General features: G+C 31.1%; 1 protein-coding gene across 2 annotated transcripts in view; it reads left to right on the plus strand.

The window, feature by feature from the left end:
* Positions 1-2,434: 2,434 nt before the first annotated feature.
* Positions 2,435-19,308, plus strand: part of LOC142233030 (uncharacterized) — a 158,969-nt gene continuing 142,095 nt past the window's right edge. For both annotated transcript variants that reach the window (XM_075303801.1, XM_075303800.1), the window contains exon 1: positions 2,435-2,900. The gene's annotated coding sequence lies outside the window, so the exon portion shown is untranslated. The remainder of the gene's footprint in view (positions 2,901-19,308) is intronic.

The raw sequence follows: 19,308 nt of genomic DNA on the forward strand, positions 1-19,308 counted from the left end.
ATTTTCCAAAATCAATAGGGATCGTCTTTGAGCCGAAACAGGACCCTATACCAAATTTTAGGACAATCGGACTAAAACTGCGAGCTGTACTTTGCCCACAAAAATACATCGACAGACGGACAGACAGACAGACGGACATCGCTAAATCGACTCAGAATTTAATTCTAAGCCGATCCGTATACTAAAAGGTTGGTCTATGATTACTCCTTCTTGGCGTTACATACAAATGCACAAACTTATTATACCCTGTACCACAGTAGTGGTGAAGGGTATAATTAAATGCCTTCATTTTGTCTTTACAGAGTGTTTATTTTGAAAATTCTAAAAAAAATGCTATCATTTTAACGGGCAGAAAAGAATTCAAAGGAGCAAAGGGCTGAACGTAAAATGAACACAAAAAATGATAATAAAATAAAACATCATTCTGGTGTGTTCCTTATTTCTGTGCAATGTTTTTATTGGCATAAAAAAATTGAAATTATTCAATTTTCATTAATTCAAACCACCATTTCTAATTTATTCAAATCACCATCAATAACATGTGCAACTATTTAAGGGCAATCGCAGCACTTATTGTGCGAGGCACTATTTTCATAACAAAATTCGAAGCCTTTTTTTTATAAAATAACCTAAAAAGGCCATATTCCGGGCAAAATCTGGATCGGATGAAATTAGGTCACAATCCAAATCTGAGGACCAGTTTATATAGGGGCCATGAACAGTTTTTTTGTCATATGGTGTTATGCGCTTTACAGACTATCAGTTATTCCGGACGACAATGCTCGTGTCGAACATATCCCATATATTGTGCACATTATAAGTTAAGTCCGAAGGCATAATCGATACTGCTGAACGTTTATGGGATCGATAATACATTTACCGATTATTTAGTCATAGCCGACAAGTCGTATCGATCCGACACACTGTAAGATTCTTTACAAAGACCGACATTCTGTCCGGAATAACTGATAGTCTCTAAAGCGCATTATTTAGGCAACACCGAAATACATCAAATTTGACGTTAAAGACAGATTCAATATGCCAAATACAATTTCCAATACACGTATGGATTTTTTTATTGTGATCTAAATATGCTTTTTTTCGTGAATTTTAATTATTAATTTAAGTTTGCTTTATAATTCCATACCCACGGATATTTTTCCGATCTCTTTTTTAATTTTTTCATGAAACTAAATTTAAATTTTTAATATTACTAATAACAAGAGTAATAGACTATCACTCACAGAACTTGTAAAACTCCTGAATATGGCTATTTTTTGTTCTGAAATTCAAACTTCATTAACGTGAAGTTTTTCGCAAACGTTAACTCTCTTGATTTTAATTAGTTCACGTTACCGGCGAGTGCATTGTATAGCGATTTACTTCAATGAATACATTTTAATTTGACTACACGCTACTAGAAGTCGAGGTATAGCGATTTACTTTGTTGCATTACATATCAGCCACCCTGTACATGTACCGTCAATAAATAACAATACATTTTAATTTGACTGCATGCCACTATATTCCGTCGCATAGTTTTAACTTCCCCTAAGAAATGCTCGTTCGCCAATCGCTGCGATTGTGTTGTCCCCCATTGTTTTTCACACCTTATGCTTAGTACTAAGTTCGTTTCTGCGAAAAACGAATATCTTCAACTATCTCTGTAAATAGGGTCTCAAACCCAGGGATGTTAACTTATTTATGCGAAATAATATACCTGCCTGTTTTGTCATGCGAAAAATCCAGGATTGTATTAATATGTGTTTGAAAATGCTCAAAACAAAGATTTCGCATTTATTCCGCGCTAACGTTTTTTATATGGTGTATAACAGTTTTTCGTGCGAAAACGTGATCTTAGTACTAGACTTTATGTGTTAACTTTGACTTTACTGAGACGAATTACGAATTTTGTGGGATTTTTTTTGTTATTGCCATTGCAAACAGTGACTTAGAACCGGGGATTTGATTCAGGTGGCATCTCGATTTGTTAACATATGATTTGTTTAGTTTTCTCGTTTCTCTCGAGAGAATGTCAAAAATACAAAAAAAAAGTTAAATGGTCTCATGAGTCCTCAATTTGGGCCCAGTCATCGCCAGAGTAGTTTCCCTTGTTGCTGGATTTACGTACTAAGCCATCTTTTGTTGTGTTTTTGTTTGGTTTAAGTGGTTCTATTTTGTTGTTGGCCTGCTGACTGGTTTTTATGGCAACGTTTAATACAAATAGCCGTCTGTTTTTGCCTCTGTCAACTAACTGCAGCAGCTAGCAGTGACGTCTTTACCAATGCGAGAGTATTCGTAGGAAATGTCGATGGCAGAGCAAGTAAACACAGGCAAGAAATAAGAGTGTACACAACAGCAGCCCCTGCGAGCGCAGCAGCAGCAGCACATCACCAAGCAGCACCAGACGAAAGTGACTTCAGTATGAAATCTTCTTTTGGCATGATTAGATCATAGCAATTCGCATTGGCATCATACGACGAAGGCGCGCGGAATCGTAACGTAACGTGACGTACTCGTGTGTAGAACCACAACACGTTTAAAAACGTTTCGATTTAATGATTTAAGACAACAACAAAAAACTCGTAGTTATTGTTTTTTTTTTAAATTTGATTAAAGTTTTCAATCTCGATTTTGTGAATATTCGTTTAACGGTTAATTGTTAAAAAATTTATTAGAACGAGATAAATAAAATCTTTTAATGTGAAAAAAAAATACTTTGTATTAAGTGAATATGACGAAAAACAAAAATCTAAAAGCATAAGAAACGAAAATTAATAAGGAAACCCAGAACAAAATATTCATATATACTTGTAGCAATACAAACAAAAAAAAAATAATATGAATGTTTAAAAATATACATACATATATTTTGCTGAATTTATACATATATATCTGCGGTAATTAATAATTGTGGTTAATTATAAGAAGCTTATAAGGCTTACTAAAAATAAGAAGATGGCAAATTAAAACGCCAACCTTAGTTAAAACAAAGAAAAAAGAAATTGTGAAATGGTGTGAAACCCTCTGAGATGCTGCAAGTGAATAAGTCTTTGTTGTGTATTTAAGTGGAAAATTTTCCCAAAAAAAAAAAAACAGTCCAAATAAATGCGAACGAAATTCAAGTCAAATTATTATGCATAATTTCATCGATTATTTTATGGTTATTTCAAATGCAATATGCTGTGTGTGTGGAATATGGCCTACAAATAAAAAGTTTCATTAATAACTCCACCATTAATAAAGGAAATAATTGAACGTTTTAATGATTGCGAGTAGTTCTGTTTTATATCAGTCACTTTTCTGGGCCAAAAAACACATACACTCGCTCTCATACATATACAGGAATCTCTATCATCTCTTCTGCACCACTACATATATACATATTATTGTTTGTTATATATAAGTTTGTTGTTTTTTTTTTTTTGTTATTATTATTAACTTTAGTTTATGTTACCACCTTGTAACTGTGTACTTAACCAGCCATCCATATAATACATTAATCCCATATGGGAATGGACACAGTAGTTCACAACAAGAAAAAGCGATTATCTATAGACAAGTACTTATTTATCTTTATCTTCTATAGAAATAAAATTTTAACAAAATTTTCGATACAAGTAAAATATTACAAAATTTTAGAAAAATTGTATAATTTAAATTTTGACAAATTTTTCTATAGAAATAAATTTTAAAAAAGTTTTCTATAGAAATAAAATTTTGAAGAACATTTTCTATAGAAGTAAAATTTGAATTTTCTATAGAAATAAAATATTAACAAAATTTGATCTCAAAAATAATTTAACATAATCGAAAACAAGTATTAACGCCCTAATTTCGGCCAGGCCGAATCTTATGTACCCACCACCATGATTGTGTACAAAATTCTAATACTGCCAACAAAGTTACTTGGGATGTGGTAAAATTATCCGATTGCAAGGTATATTTTAGTACATATACTTCAACGGGATCGCATGAAATTTACACTTCAAATCTGCAAATCGATTTATATGGGGGGCTATATATAATTATGGACCAATGTTTGCACGATTGTTAGAGGCCATTGACTAACACCACGTACCAAATTTCAACCGAATCAGATGAAATTTGCCTCTTCTAGAAGCTCCGCAAATCAAATCTAGAGATCGGTTTATATGGGGGCGGCGACCGGACCTATCCCCCAACGGACATTTCGCCCAAAATGATTTTTGGGCGTTATGACCTCCACTGGGGCGGTCACATCGCCCAATTTTAGTTTGGGCTTTATGTCCTCCCTCATCGCGGTCATATGTCCCAAAGAATAGGCGGTCAAAACGCCCAATATTTTATGGGGAAAATAATGTCGGAATACAAATCAAAAACTGTCCTAAATGAAGTAGTTTTGATCCCCAATTTTGGTTAACTAAATACGTACGGTATTTAATTCAAAATGCCGTAACTAGAAAGACAGTGCAGATCTCGTGGTCTATAAGAAAATTAAGGAGAAAATGGTGCAAAACGCTCCACAAAGCCCCCAAGAACTCATTGCACTATTTTCCAAATCAGAACATATGAGTGAATACTAAATGTGCGAAAGTCTGCCGGAAAAGATATTTTAGCAAACCACTATTATGGAAGCATACAGTATCTTTGTGTTCCACCCCAGTAACTGAAATAATGAATAATATGGATGATGGAGATGCTATTGTTTTATTGATGTCCCTTTTTCGGTCGTTCCATTTATCTTATGGGTACAAGAAATTACTAATATTTACGAAGGTTACAAACGACATGTCAGTATAACTGTGTTAATTTTTTAAATCAAGTTAATAAAACGAAAGATGCAAGAACTAGAGGACAAACTGAATGTCATGAATTTAACAAAGGATTCGCGTGCGCGAATTCTCGTCGTCCTCAAATACTAGCAACTTTCAGTTTATTATCTTGTTCTAAACATTAAAATTGGAAAGAGATGAAATGATCGACGTGAAATAGGTCGGTTAAAGCTCCAAGACATTTGAATTTATATATTGAAACATGAATATTCGGAAATTGATAATTTTTTTCTTTTGAACAAACCAGACAAATGCTGAATTGAAAATTATGTATTTTAAACTGAAAATTGGAACAAGATGAGATGATCGATTTGCTACTGATAGGTACGTGAAAAAATTGCGCGCGCGATTTATTTCAAGTACCCATCAGCAGCACGTCGATCATCTCATCTGCCTCCAAATCTCGCGCGCGAATCCTTTTTTAAATTCATCACATTTAGTTCATCCTCACATTCTTGCAACTTTCGTTTTATTATCTTGTTCTAAACATTAAAATTGGAAAGAGATGAGATGATCGATGTGCTGCTGATGGGTACTTGAAATAAATCGCGCGCGCGATTTTTTTCACGTACCCATCAGTAGCAAATCGATCATCTCATCTTGTTCCAATTTTCAGTTTAAAATACATAATTTTCAATTCAGCATTTGTCTGGTTTGTTCAAAAGAAAAAAATTATCAATTTCCGAATATTCATGTTTCAATATATAAATTCAAATGTCTTGGAGCTTTAACCGACCTATTTCACGAGCGAAATAGGTCTTCGTAGTGCCACTTTAGCCGCTTTTCCATTTCAATCTGAGAAGAAAAATAGTCAAAAATTATGTTCCAGTCGAAAACAATTAAAACAAACGATGAAGCCAAGATATGCTAGTTTTACATCTTCTTCCAGCATACACAATAAAAGCAGGATTCGATATTTGTCAATAAGAGGCATATCTATCTATTATATATTTAAAAAAATTATGGATAGATGAAGTAATCATATATAGCTTTTGAAAGATTTAAAAAAAATATATTTTGTTATTTTAAACTATTGTTTATATTCAATTATATTCAAACGGTCATAACACCCACATTTTTTTATGGGGCTTATGACCGCGATGAGGGAGGACATAAAGCCCAAACTAAAATTGGGCGATGTGACCGCCCCAGTGGTGGTCATAACGCCCAAAAATCATTTTGGGCGAAATGTCCGTTGGGGGATATGTCCGGTCGCCATGGGGGCTATATATAATTATGGACCGATATGGACCAATTTTTGCGCGATTTTTAGAGGCCATACACTAAAACCACGTACCAATTTTCAACCGGATCGGAATAATTTGTCCCTCCTAGAGACTCCTCAAGTCAAATCTGGGGTTCAGTGGGCTATATATAATTATGGACCTATATGGACCAATTTTTGCACGATTGTTAGAGGCCATTGACTAACACCATGTAAGAGAGAAATTCACCACTGTGGTATCACAATGGACTGAATAGTCTAAGTGAGACTGATACATCGGGCTGCCACATAACCTAACCTAACCTAACACCACGTACCAACTTTCAACCGGATCAACCCCTCCTAGAGACTCCCCAAGTTAAATCTGGGGATCAGTGGGCTATATATAATTATGGACCTATATGGACCAATTTTTGCACGATTGTTAGAGGCCATTGACTAACATCACGCACCAAATTTCAACCGGATCAAATGAAATTTGGCCCTTCTAGAGGCTCCGCAAGTCAAATCTAGGGATCGGCTTATATGGGGGCTATACCTAAAAGTAGTCCGATATAGCCCATTTGCAATACCATCCGACCTACATCAATAACAACTACTTGTGCCAAGTTTCAAGTCGATAGCTTGTTTCTGTCGGAAGTTAGCGTGATAGGAATAAAATTTTGATAACAATTTCTATATACGAGGGCGGTTCGGAAACTTCTTAGCCTATCAATGAAAGATAATAGTTAGTTTTTCAAAAATATTTTTATTTTTTAATATAATCTCCTGAAACTTCAACACAGTCCAACGCTTTTCTAGCAATTCTATCCCTTGATTAAAATAGTTTTCCTCAAGGTCTTCAAAATAGTGATTTACAACTGTAATTGCATCTTCATTTGAGGTAAAACGCTTGCCGGCAAGGATTTTTTCTTAGATTTGGGAACAAGTAAAAGTCACTGGGAGCTAAATCAGGAGAATAAGGTGGGTGGTCAAGCAACTCGTACTTTAATTCTTGATGAAAATTTTTTCTTGTGTTGTAAGCCAGGACGTTTTTCTCGAATTTGTACATTTAATTGATCCAAAAGGTTGCAATAGTACTCTGAATTTATTGTTTTACCCTTTTGCAGATAGTCAATCAATAATATACTTTTGAAGCCCCAAAAAAAACCGTTGCCATAACCTTACCAGCCGATTGAATTATTTTTGCCTTCTTTGGGGCACTTCCTCCAGATTCAGTCCATTGTTTGGAATGTTCTTTTGTCTCTGGAGTATAGTTTCATGTCTCACATGAAACGACGCTTAAAATCCATTTTATTTCGCTTAAAACGATCCAAACAAGCTTGAGAAATGTTCATTCTTATGCGTTTTTTGATCGACTGTTAACAAATGCGGCACCCGTCTTGCAGAAAGCTTTTTCATCGGTAGTTCTTCATGCAAAATTAAATGGACTCGATCATTTGAGAAGCCCGTGATATTAGCAATTTCACGCACTTTTATTCGTCGATCATTTAATACCATATCATGCACTTTGGCTACAATTTCTGTTGCTGTTTTTGGACGTCCACTACGTGGTCCATCTTCAATGCTTGTACGTCCACGTTTGAATTCAGCAACCCAATTTTTTACTGTTGCATATAAAGGAGCACTTTCACCCAACACATTCACCATATCATTATGCATTTCTTGTCCCGATAAACCTTTTTTATGTAAATATTTAATGACAGAACGCATTTCTAATTTTTCCATTGTAAAAAAAAATTGCGGATGCGTCTTTTTTTTAACACCTGTTTCTATATGAAGGAGCTGCCAGATCGAAACAAAATTTAACATGTGTTCATAACAGAGATGGAAGTTTCCAAAACACTTAATTTTTTTTTTCTGTTTATACCGCGCTTTTTGTGCTAGGCTAAGAAGTTTCCGAACTGCCCTCGTAGTCCGATATAGCCCATTTGCAATACCATCCGACCTGCATCGATAACAACTACTTGTGCCAAGTTTCAAGTCGATAGCTTGTTTCTGTCGGAAGTTAGCGTGATTTCAACAGACGGACGGACGGACATGTTTAGATCGACTCAGATTTTCTCCACGACCCAGAATATATATACTTTAGGGGGTCTTAGAGCAATATTTCGATGTGTTACAACCGAAATGACAAAGTTAATAATTTTGACGACAATTTGCTATAGGAATAAACTTTTGATAACAATTTCTATATAGAAATAAAATTTTAACAAAATTTTCTACAGAAATAAAATTTTGACTGAAATTTTCTATAGCATTAAAATTGTGACGAAAGTTTTCTATAGAAATAAAATTTTGAGAAAATTTTCTATAGAAATAAAATTTTGAGAAAATTTTCGATAGAAATAACATTTTGAGAAAATTTGCTATAGAAATAAAATTTTGGCAAATGATATTTTTTTGTATGGTGTTTTTTGGTAAAATTCTTTCCACATGTTGGTAGGCTGATTTCGGCTCGAGTTGCAACTGTGATCTCAATGGACAGAAGAGTCTGAGCCTGAAATATCGGGCTGCTACTATACCTAATCTAACCTAGTAAATAGTTAATTTTGTTTGTTAGTAGGCATCTCTTGATTGTGACGAATCAAGAATTTTACCCTAAAAATTCTATTCAATTAAATTGTTGTAAATGTTATATGAAATGTTTCTCAGTACACAAGGTTCGTCTTTTATATTTCGAGATTAGAGAACAAAAACAAATATTAATAATCGAAAATCGCTTTATTGGTTTTCACAATATTCCCCATAAAATTGGGGAATATTTTGGGGATTTTTGAGGGTGAAAGCGTCCCAATTTGTGGACAAGAGTCTGAAAAAATTGTAATATATTTTTCGGCCATTAATAAGTAGCTTTTTGTATTACAAAATAGAATGAATAAAAAAATACTGGCAAAACTTCCATACAAATATTATGTTTGGAGAGAAAAGAATATTTTTTCGCCAAAACAATGTTCCATGTTGGCTGTGAATTAGCAATGTTATGTTCTTGAAAAATGTTTGGGGTGATCATATTCCATATTAAGTCCATAAGAGCAAATGTTTGAAAATTGCAGTACCATCGGAATACAGGATAACTCGTGTTTCGATGATGAGCCTTGCGATTGCCACGTTTTTTTTTAGCAAAACCACAGTGCATGCATATATACATGGTTGCATTTCATTGTGATGCATTTTATTTTATTGTTCTTGTTGTTGTTGTCTTTGAGTCAACCAAGCGCATATTGCTCATGCCAACATCATACCGTTGCAGTTTTTTTTTTGGTTGAGTGTGTGTGCCGTTTTTCTTCCTCTGACTTTGCTATATTGCTCCATAGACATTCGTTTGTTAGAATTAGTTTGACGAAAAACAGAGAGAAGAAAAATAAACCAAACCAAATAAAGCTAACCAAGTAAAGTTAATAATAATACCGTGTGATGCTTGCTCAAATACAAAACAAAGTCGCCTTATGCGCTGTCTTCTACGTTTCAAAATGTAGCACACTTTTGTTCAAATATTAGATGTTTGCTGATACACTACTGCCTCAGTTGCTGTTGTTATTGTGTAGTGGTTTTTTTCTCTTTGTTGCTACATCATCATAATCAAATAGAGTGAGTGGTGTTACATTGCTCTGGAGTGCGATGGGGTCTGGTCTATTGGTGGTAAGGCATTAAGCACAATTGGAGGCAGCAGCGGCAGCATCAACATTCACCAAGTGTTGTATGTTTTGGTTGAGTTGCCGCCGCAGCCAAGCAAACAGGCAGTCTATGTTGTGTTACTTTGTTTTTTTGATTTGAGTTTGTGTGTTTTTGCTGACACGGTTACTTGCCTTGCAATAATTTTTCCATGACTTCATTCCCATTGTAAACTTTTCGTTATTGTTGCTATTGCTTGTTGTTTTGTTTTACTTCATTGCGCTGCATTGCAATCGAACAAGCTAACATAGCAACGACCAGCCGCAAAAAACAACAACAACTTGATTAAAGAAAAAGATTCCAACAAAAAAAGTAATCCATGCATCCATATTATTGGTATCATCATTTTACTGCTCTCACACACCACGTATTACACCGCTCACCGTGCGTTTTACTCCTCTCACACACCACGTATTACTCCTCTCACCTTGCGTTTTACTCCTCTCACCCTTTAAGCAAACCAATAATGAAGAAGAACAAGAGCTTATTCAGTTATCAGTTATCGGCGATGGTATTACAATGAAATGCCTTGCAAAACATATGGTGTCAGTCATACGACATCAGAGAGCTTTCTGTGATACCAAAACATTAATAATATATGTGTGTGAGTGTACTTATACAATATATACAAATGTATATTTGGTCATTACATAGAAATATATTTTCTTTATTAAAGGATTTAGTACATAAATATTGATGAAAAATGAGAATATATCTCGTGCTGTGACTGTTTGCCATTTTTGTTTTTGCGAAGACAGATTGTGACATATGACATACGGTTTTCACAACAGCTGTGCTAATTTTTGTTTTGTCTCCTTTGGTAATTATCGCACAGGATTGCCATGTATCTTTGTTTTGAAAATTTGAATTTTCATAAGCTTAAAAATGTTCATATTGTAGGCCGGTATTAAGGTAGCATACAGCTAAAATCGAAAATAAATCTGTAAAAGCAGAGTAAAATCATAACATTCTTTGGAAAATTTTATTATAACGATGTGTAACAATTCGTTTTAGAGGAAATAAACTTTTTAAATTCTTAAAATACTGGCCTTTAAGGTGGGTATTAAGTTCGAGTTTAACTGCTAAAATCGTCATTTTTTCACGATTACTTTTCTTTAATAATCCATTTTATGGAATAGAAACTTTGTTAAAATTTGCTTTGGGCTATTCCCCATCCAGTTATAATAAAATTTGCAACAAATATGTATAATTTCATGCATTTTTCTTACTGATTTAGTTTTCACTTTAGCGATTTTAGCGGTTAAACTCGAACTTAAACCCACCTTTACACAGTGATTTTTTCACGTTTACTTTCCTTTAAGAATTCGTTTTAGAGGAAATACATTTTTTAAATTCTTGATTTGGATTATTCCCCACCACACAGAAAAAAATATCACCAAAATATTTCCAATTAAAAAGTTAATTGAAGTTGAATATTTTTTCAATTAATAAATTAATTGATACAATTAACTTTTTAATCAAGATAGAACATAAAGTTAATTAAGTCAATGATTGAAAATTTTAAAATTTTTAATTAAAAAATTAATTGATACAATTAACTTTTTAATCAAATTCGGAAGACTAAGTCAGTTAAAAAAAGTGATGAACGTTTCTTAATCCAAATAAAAACTCTAAGCCAATTCAGAAAGTAATTGAAAATAGTTACCTTTTTAAATAAAAAATTAATTAGGGTTTGCATTCAAAATCAATTAAATTTTTAATTGAATCAATTAAAAAATTAATTGAAAATTGCCAATGACATCAATTAATATTTTAATCAAGAATTTTTTCTATGCCCAATTAAAACTGTGATTGATACTATCATTTTCGTGATTGAAGACATTTCAATTAAAAAATTAATTGGATCAATTAATTTCGTGATTGAATCAGAAAAATTTTTTTTTGTGTGCAAGTCATAATAAAATTTGTCCAGAAAGATATGATCTTTTTCTGCTTTTATCGATTTAGTTTTGATTTTAGGGGCTAAACTTGAATTTAGTACCCATTTGTGTCTTAATTTGTTTAATGCAGATAAAGTTCAACGATCATTTCATCTCTGGATCCCCTTCTAAAGTTAGTTTTCGTCCCATCCGCATTGAAATTTGTGACATCTACCCTATAGAGACGACACAAAAGTAATTACGGATTTGTATATTTATTTAAGGAACATAGAACTAATATGTACGAGGGAGAAAAACTGGCTTTTATGATTAAAAAAAATTAAATCAAATATGCCACATTCAATAAAAAGTAATATGGCAGCCAAAAAATAATATACCAAACTTTGAAGAAGATTTTACCGAAAATCTACCAAATTAAAAAAGCAACACTTTTTTTAAGTTTAATTTTTATCAAATTTGTAACTAGTATGAAAAGAATGTTTGTTTTTTTCGAAAGATATGATTTATTTTTTATTTTAAAAGGTTAAATTTAAATTTAAAAATGTTTAAAGGTATAGAATTTATGACAAACATAGAAAATTATGTCAAAATTTTATATCTATAGAAAATGTTGTCAAAATTTTATATCTATAGAAAATTTTCTCGAAATTATATTTCCGTAGAAAATTTTCTCAAAATTTTATTTCTATAGAAAAGTTTCTCAAAATTTTATTTCTATAGAAAATTTTGTCAAAAATTTTGTTAAAATTTTATTTCTATAGAAAATTTTGTCAAAATTTATATTAAAAAAAATTTGCCTTACTACCAAGATGTCTTACATTTAAGTATCCTATATTTAATATATTTTTTTTTGTTTAAAGGCTTATTACGTTTCTTTTATACACGCAAAAAAAAATAATTCTTTCCTCCCAAACGAAATTTTAGACAAACAAAGTTCGTTTTTCATTTGCTTTTCGCTGTAAGGAAGTGTATTTGGAAGAAAAGTATATACTTTTTGTGATAAACGTTTATTCTTTTCCAGGATGTAAAAACAATTTCATAAAGACAAACTAAAAAAAAAAACATTGTTTTCTTGCTAATTGCATTTTCCCTCACATCTTTCTCACACACACAAAAAAAATTTTTTCTGATTCAATCACCAAATTAATTGATCCAATTAAATTTTTAATTGAAATGTCTTCAATCACGAAAATGATAGTATCAATCACAGTTTTAATTGGGCATAGAAAAAATTCTTGATTAAAAAATTAATTGATTTTTTTCAGCAAATTTCAATTAATTTTTTAATTGATTCAATCAAAATTTTAATTGATGTTGATTGCAAAACTCAATTAATTTATTAATTAAAAAAGGTAACTATTTTTAATTACTTTCTGAATTGGCTTAGAGTTTTTATTTGGATTAACAAATGGTTGTTTGAAATACATTTTTAATTAAAAATTAAAAAAATCAGCACTTTTTTTAACTGAATTAGTCTTCCGAATTTGATTAAAAAGTTATTTATATCAATTGATTTTTTAATTAAAAATTTTAACATTTTCAATCATTGACTTAATTAACTTAATGTTTCTATCATGATTAAAAAGTTAATTGTATCAATTAATTTATTAATTGAAAAAAGTTTCAACATCAATTAACTTTTTAATTGGAAATATTTTGGTGATATTTTTTTCTGTGCATCCACGAGTTTTTTAGTTCTTAACAGTTTTTCCTGTAATACCAACAATGTAGAAGAAATTATACGATTTTATAAATTTTTAAAATTTTTTTACCATTCGCCTGGACGGAGAATCGAACCGCGGACCATGCACTTTGTAAGCCAACAACACACTAACCACTGAGCTATGTACCTGTTATGTTCATCAATAGATAAATATCCGTATAAGTTATATTTATATAGCATAGCTTGCGGCGCCCACGAACCGAATAAACAAAGTTTATTTAACAGAAACAAACATTTAGTTTGGAACCGTTGCTACGTACGACTTGCATGCCAAGAGTCGTGGGTTCGATCCCTGCTTCGACCAAAGTTTTTTTTTTGTTTTTTTTACATATATTCCAGATATGTTCGGAAGATTCCGAAAAAATGTTCAACATTACATTGTAGTATATTAAATTTTGAACTGTAAAATGTGTCTTATTAAAGACCTAAAGTCAGAAAAGAACAGTGTTTGATATAAACGAATTGGACTGTGTTGTTGTTTCAAAAATAACTTTTTTTTATTGGAAAAAAAAAATTTGTAACAAACGAATTTTTTTGGTGATAAAAGTTTAAAATTTTCGAAGCAATTCAAAAAACTCTAACAGAAGAAAAACGTTTTCAGTACACGTTTTCCAAACGTTTTTTTTTTCTTTGCGTGTATAGAATTAAGTCAATGCAGGTGTATCAGTTCTGGTTCGATTTCTTTTCTAATTTGTTTTATTTTTATACAAAAACAAAAAACAAAACATTTATATCTTGTCCCATTTTGACCTACTGTATATGTTTCATATATCATTACTTCATATTTATATGTATCTTGTCGTTTTTTTTTTAATTTTCTGGCGAACGTCATTCCATAAATATTTGGCCCGTGTTCTTTATGACCAAACAAAGAAAGCGTGTGTGACTTTTCTCACAAAAATTTCAAAATCTTTTATGCATGATTAATATCTTAAAAATATTCCTTGTTCTGACAGCAAGTGTCAATGTGAACGAAAAAAAGTGTAAAATTTATTAACAGTTCAGTGGGACAAACTTTCGATAATTTATTATTTATAAAAAAAAAAAAAAAAAAAAACTTTCGATTTACATCTTTCGAAGTGGCAAAGAAGAGGGTATATGGGAATAAGATTGGGAGATTAGTTTTTTTTTCATATATATTTTTTGTAACCGTTATACTGTAGGAGGAGATTTCGTTTCTCAGAAACAAAAATTAATATTTTTTGTTCTGTACATATTTCTATTTATTCAATTACTTAATATCATACATTTCGTTGTTTCCTTCTCCTCCTTATCTTTCGTTGACATCTTCAAAATTTATTATCTGACCAATTTCACTGTTTTTTTTTTTGGCAATATGGCAATACGTTTGTTGTCATTTGACAATTTTTTTTTTCAAAGTGAAAGTTGTTAGCTTATCTATTTGAAATTTTTCGAATGTTATAATTACTGATATTTGTCACTAGCCTTTAATGTTACGTTTAACTAATAATGAGATTCTAAAAAACAATGTGATGATTAGAGAATTTATAAAAAAAAATCATCTAAAATTTCTAAAATAGTCATTTGTCAAAATGTCATTAATGATGTGCGGAAAAATACCAGTTAATGATGACAGATCGAAGAGGATGATTAAAACAAAATACAATACAGATACAACAAATTTAAAAAAAAATGTCCAATAAAAATTTTACTGAATTTTTAGAAAATGTTCAAATAAAAATTTAATTGATTGCATAAATTTTTTGTTGAAACAAAAATTAGTTTTTTAATTGGATGAATTATTTTTTAATTGACTTTGGTATTTGGAACTATCATTTCTGTGATTGAAGACATTTCAATTAAATATTAATTGGATCAATTAATGTCGTGATTGAAGACAAAGAATATTTTTCTGTGTGAAAAACAATGAAAGGAGGTGTCACAAGACCAATGAATGTTGTAGGGTATTATAAAGAATATCTAGCATATCGATTACCAAGGACAATTGTCTATATATCAGAGAACGTCTGCGATCTACCCCAACCGACCAGTGTATTTAGTAAACACCAACATTTGCAATCTTAAAAAATTAATTGGTAAAAAAATTTTCAACCACCAATATCCAATGCAACCGACGACTGTCGGTGTTTGTTAGTAAGAGTGTTGGTCTCTCGAAAACACCGTAGTAAATCAATCACACAAATTGGTTACCCATATCTCAGCAGTTTGGTATTCTCTTATTTGGCACTCTCTCAATTCTCTTGAGCTAATGCCAACCAGGGATGGAAAATACAATTTTTAAGAAAGTACAAAAAAGGTATTTTTTGAGCGGAAAGGTACTTTTTACTAAATTTCAACAAAAATTTCACTGGAAGATTATTGTCAAGAGACTGAATTTTAAAGAATATAAAATTTTGAAAAAATTTTCTATATAAATAAAATTTTGCAAAAATTTTCTAAAACCGGCTATCATACAAAAACCTTTTTTTTCGGAAGGTTCAAGTGTGGTTTATTGTTGGGTTTAATAAACTGCCTGAATTTATTCTTATAATTGGTTGATAGTTTTGCTGCAAGTAGGGGATGCTGATGAGGAATGTGGTAATTCCGAAACGTGCGTCCATCCAACCATCTTGCAGTCTATAGGGCTTTGCCCAAATAAATTTGACAAACATTCTTTTCCTGTGTTGGTTAAGCTACACTTGTAGTTTAGTCTATGTATGGTTTTAAGCTGCAATAAAAAAACAACAACAATGCTTAAAGAACAAAACCAACAATAACAAAACAAAACGATGGGAAATAAAATTTTGCAAAAAATTCTATAGAAAAAAAAATTGCAAAATTTTCTCTATAGAAATAAAGTTTTGCAAAAATTTCCTATAGAAATAACATTTTTACAAAATTTTCAATTGAAATAAAATTTTGAAAAAATTATCTATAAAAATAAAATTTTGCAAAAATTCTTATAGAAATAAAATTTAGACAACATTTTCTACCGAAATAAAAAATTGAGAATATAGAATCGCATTCTTTTTTCGACTAAAACATTCTTGAAGTTCAATAAAATCCTGTTTTTGACTATGTCTTTTACAAAATCGAGATTTTCTTCCCACATGAACATGTCTGTTTTGCCATATTTGTAAAAGACTATTAGCAAATAAGGTTGATACAGACTTTCTCAAAATATTAAAATATTTTGTCAAAGCTATTGTACCATAAATCTGATATCGACTCAAAAATGTCTACACAAAAGGTACTAAATCATTCGAGGGGGTACTACGGTACTGACCGGGGTGAAAAAGTATTGAAAAAAGTACTTTAGTACTGCATTTTCCATCCCTGATGCCAATTGCTAGTAATTGTTGTTGTTGAGTGCAATCACACTTAAGTGCCAACCTCGTTTTTAGTTTACCGAGCGTTGTTACGATGTCGATTGGTTTAAGATTGCAAGACACTGCATACGAACATTGTTATATACTAGTGGTGTTTTTATTCTCGCATTTGTATCAATGTAAAAGATCGCATGGTAATTGGTGTCTTACTCACTGCCATCGGCATTTTGTGGGTAAGATTGCAATACGAAAAAAAGCCACCGGTTGCAGTTCTCTGCTATACATTATTATTAATTTAATTTTTTTGTTTTCATACTAAAAAAAATCTTTTATATAATAACATGAATTACTTAAATTTAGGTTTCATATTTTTTAGTACTTCATATATTTCTCAATGTTCCTTATAGCAATATTCCGCTGTTTAATTTATTTTCTCTAAAACCTCCTTTAACCACTCTCTCTCTTGTTTATGTAGTCTCTTGTTTCCTGTAATATTTACTGCTTGCTCTATGATTGCATCCTTGAAAAAAAGTTCTAGGGTAATTAATTTCCATTTATAACCATTAGGAGAGGAAAACAACATTCAAACTTTAATCCTTATTTAATTGGTAAAGAATTTTATTTTGCTATAGCTTAAACTTTTTCCTCCTTTTATGTTTTTATGACTTGATGGTATGCTATGCGGAGAATGTAATAAAAAAAGGAGAAAAACGCGCTTACATACAAGCACAAACTTTGGGATAAATCTTACAAACGTGGTAACCCTGAAACCCTACAGCCATGCAGTTTTACTGCTTCATTTCCTTTGCAACTGCCATTACCATGAGAATTCATTTTATATGACAACAACAAAAACTACAAGTGATGTTATTTTGCAGTTGGCTTTACTAACATACACAGGAATAATCAAACAAAATTGCTTTGATTACACTCTCCTTTAACCACTCTCTCTCTTGTTTATGTACTCTCTTGTTTCCTGTAATATTTACTGCTTGCTCTATATAAAATAACATCAGCTGTTTCCTTTCCGTAATGCTGTAGTGGAGTGGTGTAGTTTGTGTTGGATTTTTTTTATTATGGTTACTCGTTACTTTGACATCTGACCAGAAACAAAAAGAAAATAAATTAAAATTTATGAAAACTTTTACCTTCAGACCACAATAAAATTCAACATATTAGCAAAATTATCTATAGGGTATCCGAGTTTTTATGCGTTTAACCGCTGGTCGTAGAGGCTAAAGGAATTTGTATATTTTCATTAAGTTTTATGTGCATTTTTATTGCTTTTTTTTATATGTATATGCTATATGTTCGGTGTAATTTACTTGAACCTATTCATTGTGCTACCTATTCGTAGACAAAATACACTTGAGTTTTGTTTTTTGTTTATAACTTTTTAAACAATTACTTTTGACGTTGTTGAGATGCCGTTTTGTTTCTCATATTCATTGTCTCCGGCGTTTGAATATTGGGAGTATATTTGACTGTTTGACCTTTAACGGTTGATTTTTACGGTTAGATTTTTTGATTTTCGTTTTGATGATTATGGATATATAGGTGTGTGTGTAAGTTCGTATGTTTTGATTCATTCATTTCTTCTAAGGTATTAGATTGATTGTCTCATGGTTGGAAGAATGAGAGTGAATAAAAAATCACTCACCCATGGCTGATTATTACTAGTTTTATTTCTTTGTAGCTGGCAACAGTTATATTCTTAGCGCTAGATCTCAACCAGGCTTGTTAAATTTGCTTTCAGAGTTGTCATATCAGAACATATACAAATACAGTGAAACCTCTCAAAATTTAGACACTTCGAAAGGCGGCTATCTCTCAAAAGTGGATAATTTTCGTGAGATGTTTAAAATACTATCACATTAAAATTAACCGCTCATAAGTAAACATCTCCCAAAAATATGGACAAAATGTTGGCAACCCTGAGTGCCACTTCTGAGAAGTTTCACTGCATACTCGTATTTACATCACGGTTGCCATAGATGGTAGAATTCTATCAAAAATGATAGATTTTTTACTGTTTGGTAGATTGGTAGAATTCTCAATGTGTTGGTAGATTTGGCAAAATATGTTATACCTATTCGAAAATTTTTGAATGTTGTAATTACTGATATTTGTCACTAGCCATTAATGTTACGTTTAACTAATAATGAGATTCTAAACAACAATGTGATGATTAGAGAATTTATACAAAAAAAAAAAATCATATAAAAAATCATCCCCAACTAAGAGACATTTCAAAAAATTTTAATAGCAATTACATTTTGATAAAATTTTCTATAGAAATAAAATTTTGACAAAATTTTCTATAGAAATAAAATGTTGGCTGAATTTTCTATAGAAATAAAATTTTGATCAAATTTTCTATAGAAATGAAATTTTGACAAAATTTTCTATAGAAATGAAATTTTGACAATATTTTCTATAGAAATAAAATGTTGGCCAAATTTTCTATAGAAATAAAATTTTGATAAAATTTTCTATAGAAATAAAATTTTCTATAGAAATAAAATTTTGACAAAATTTTCTATAGAAATAAAATGTTGATAAAATTTTCTATAGAAATAAAATTTTGACAATATTTTCTATAGAAATAAAATGTTGACAAAATTTTCTATAGAAATAAAATTTCTATAGAATAAAATTTTCTATAGAAACATAATTTTGA

This window comes from Haematobia irritans, chromosome 4 (assembly GCF_050003625.1).
Source record: "Haematobia irritans isolate KBUSLIRL chromosome 4, ASM5000362v1, whole genome shotgun sequence".
NCBI classification, from domain to species: domain Eukaryota; kingdom Metazoa; phylum Arthropoda; class Insecta; order Diptera; family Muscidae; genus Haematobia; species Haematobia irritans.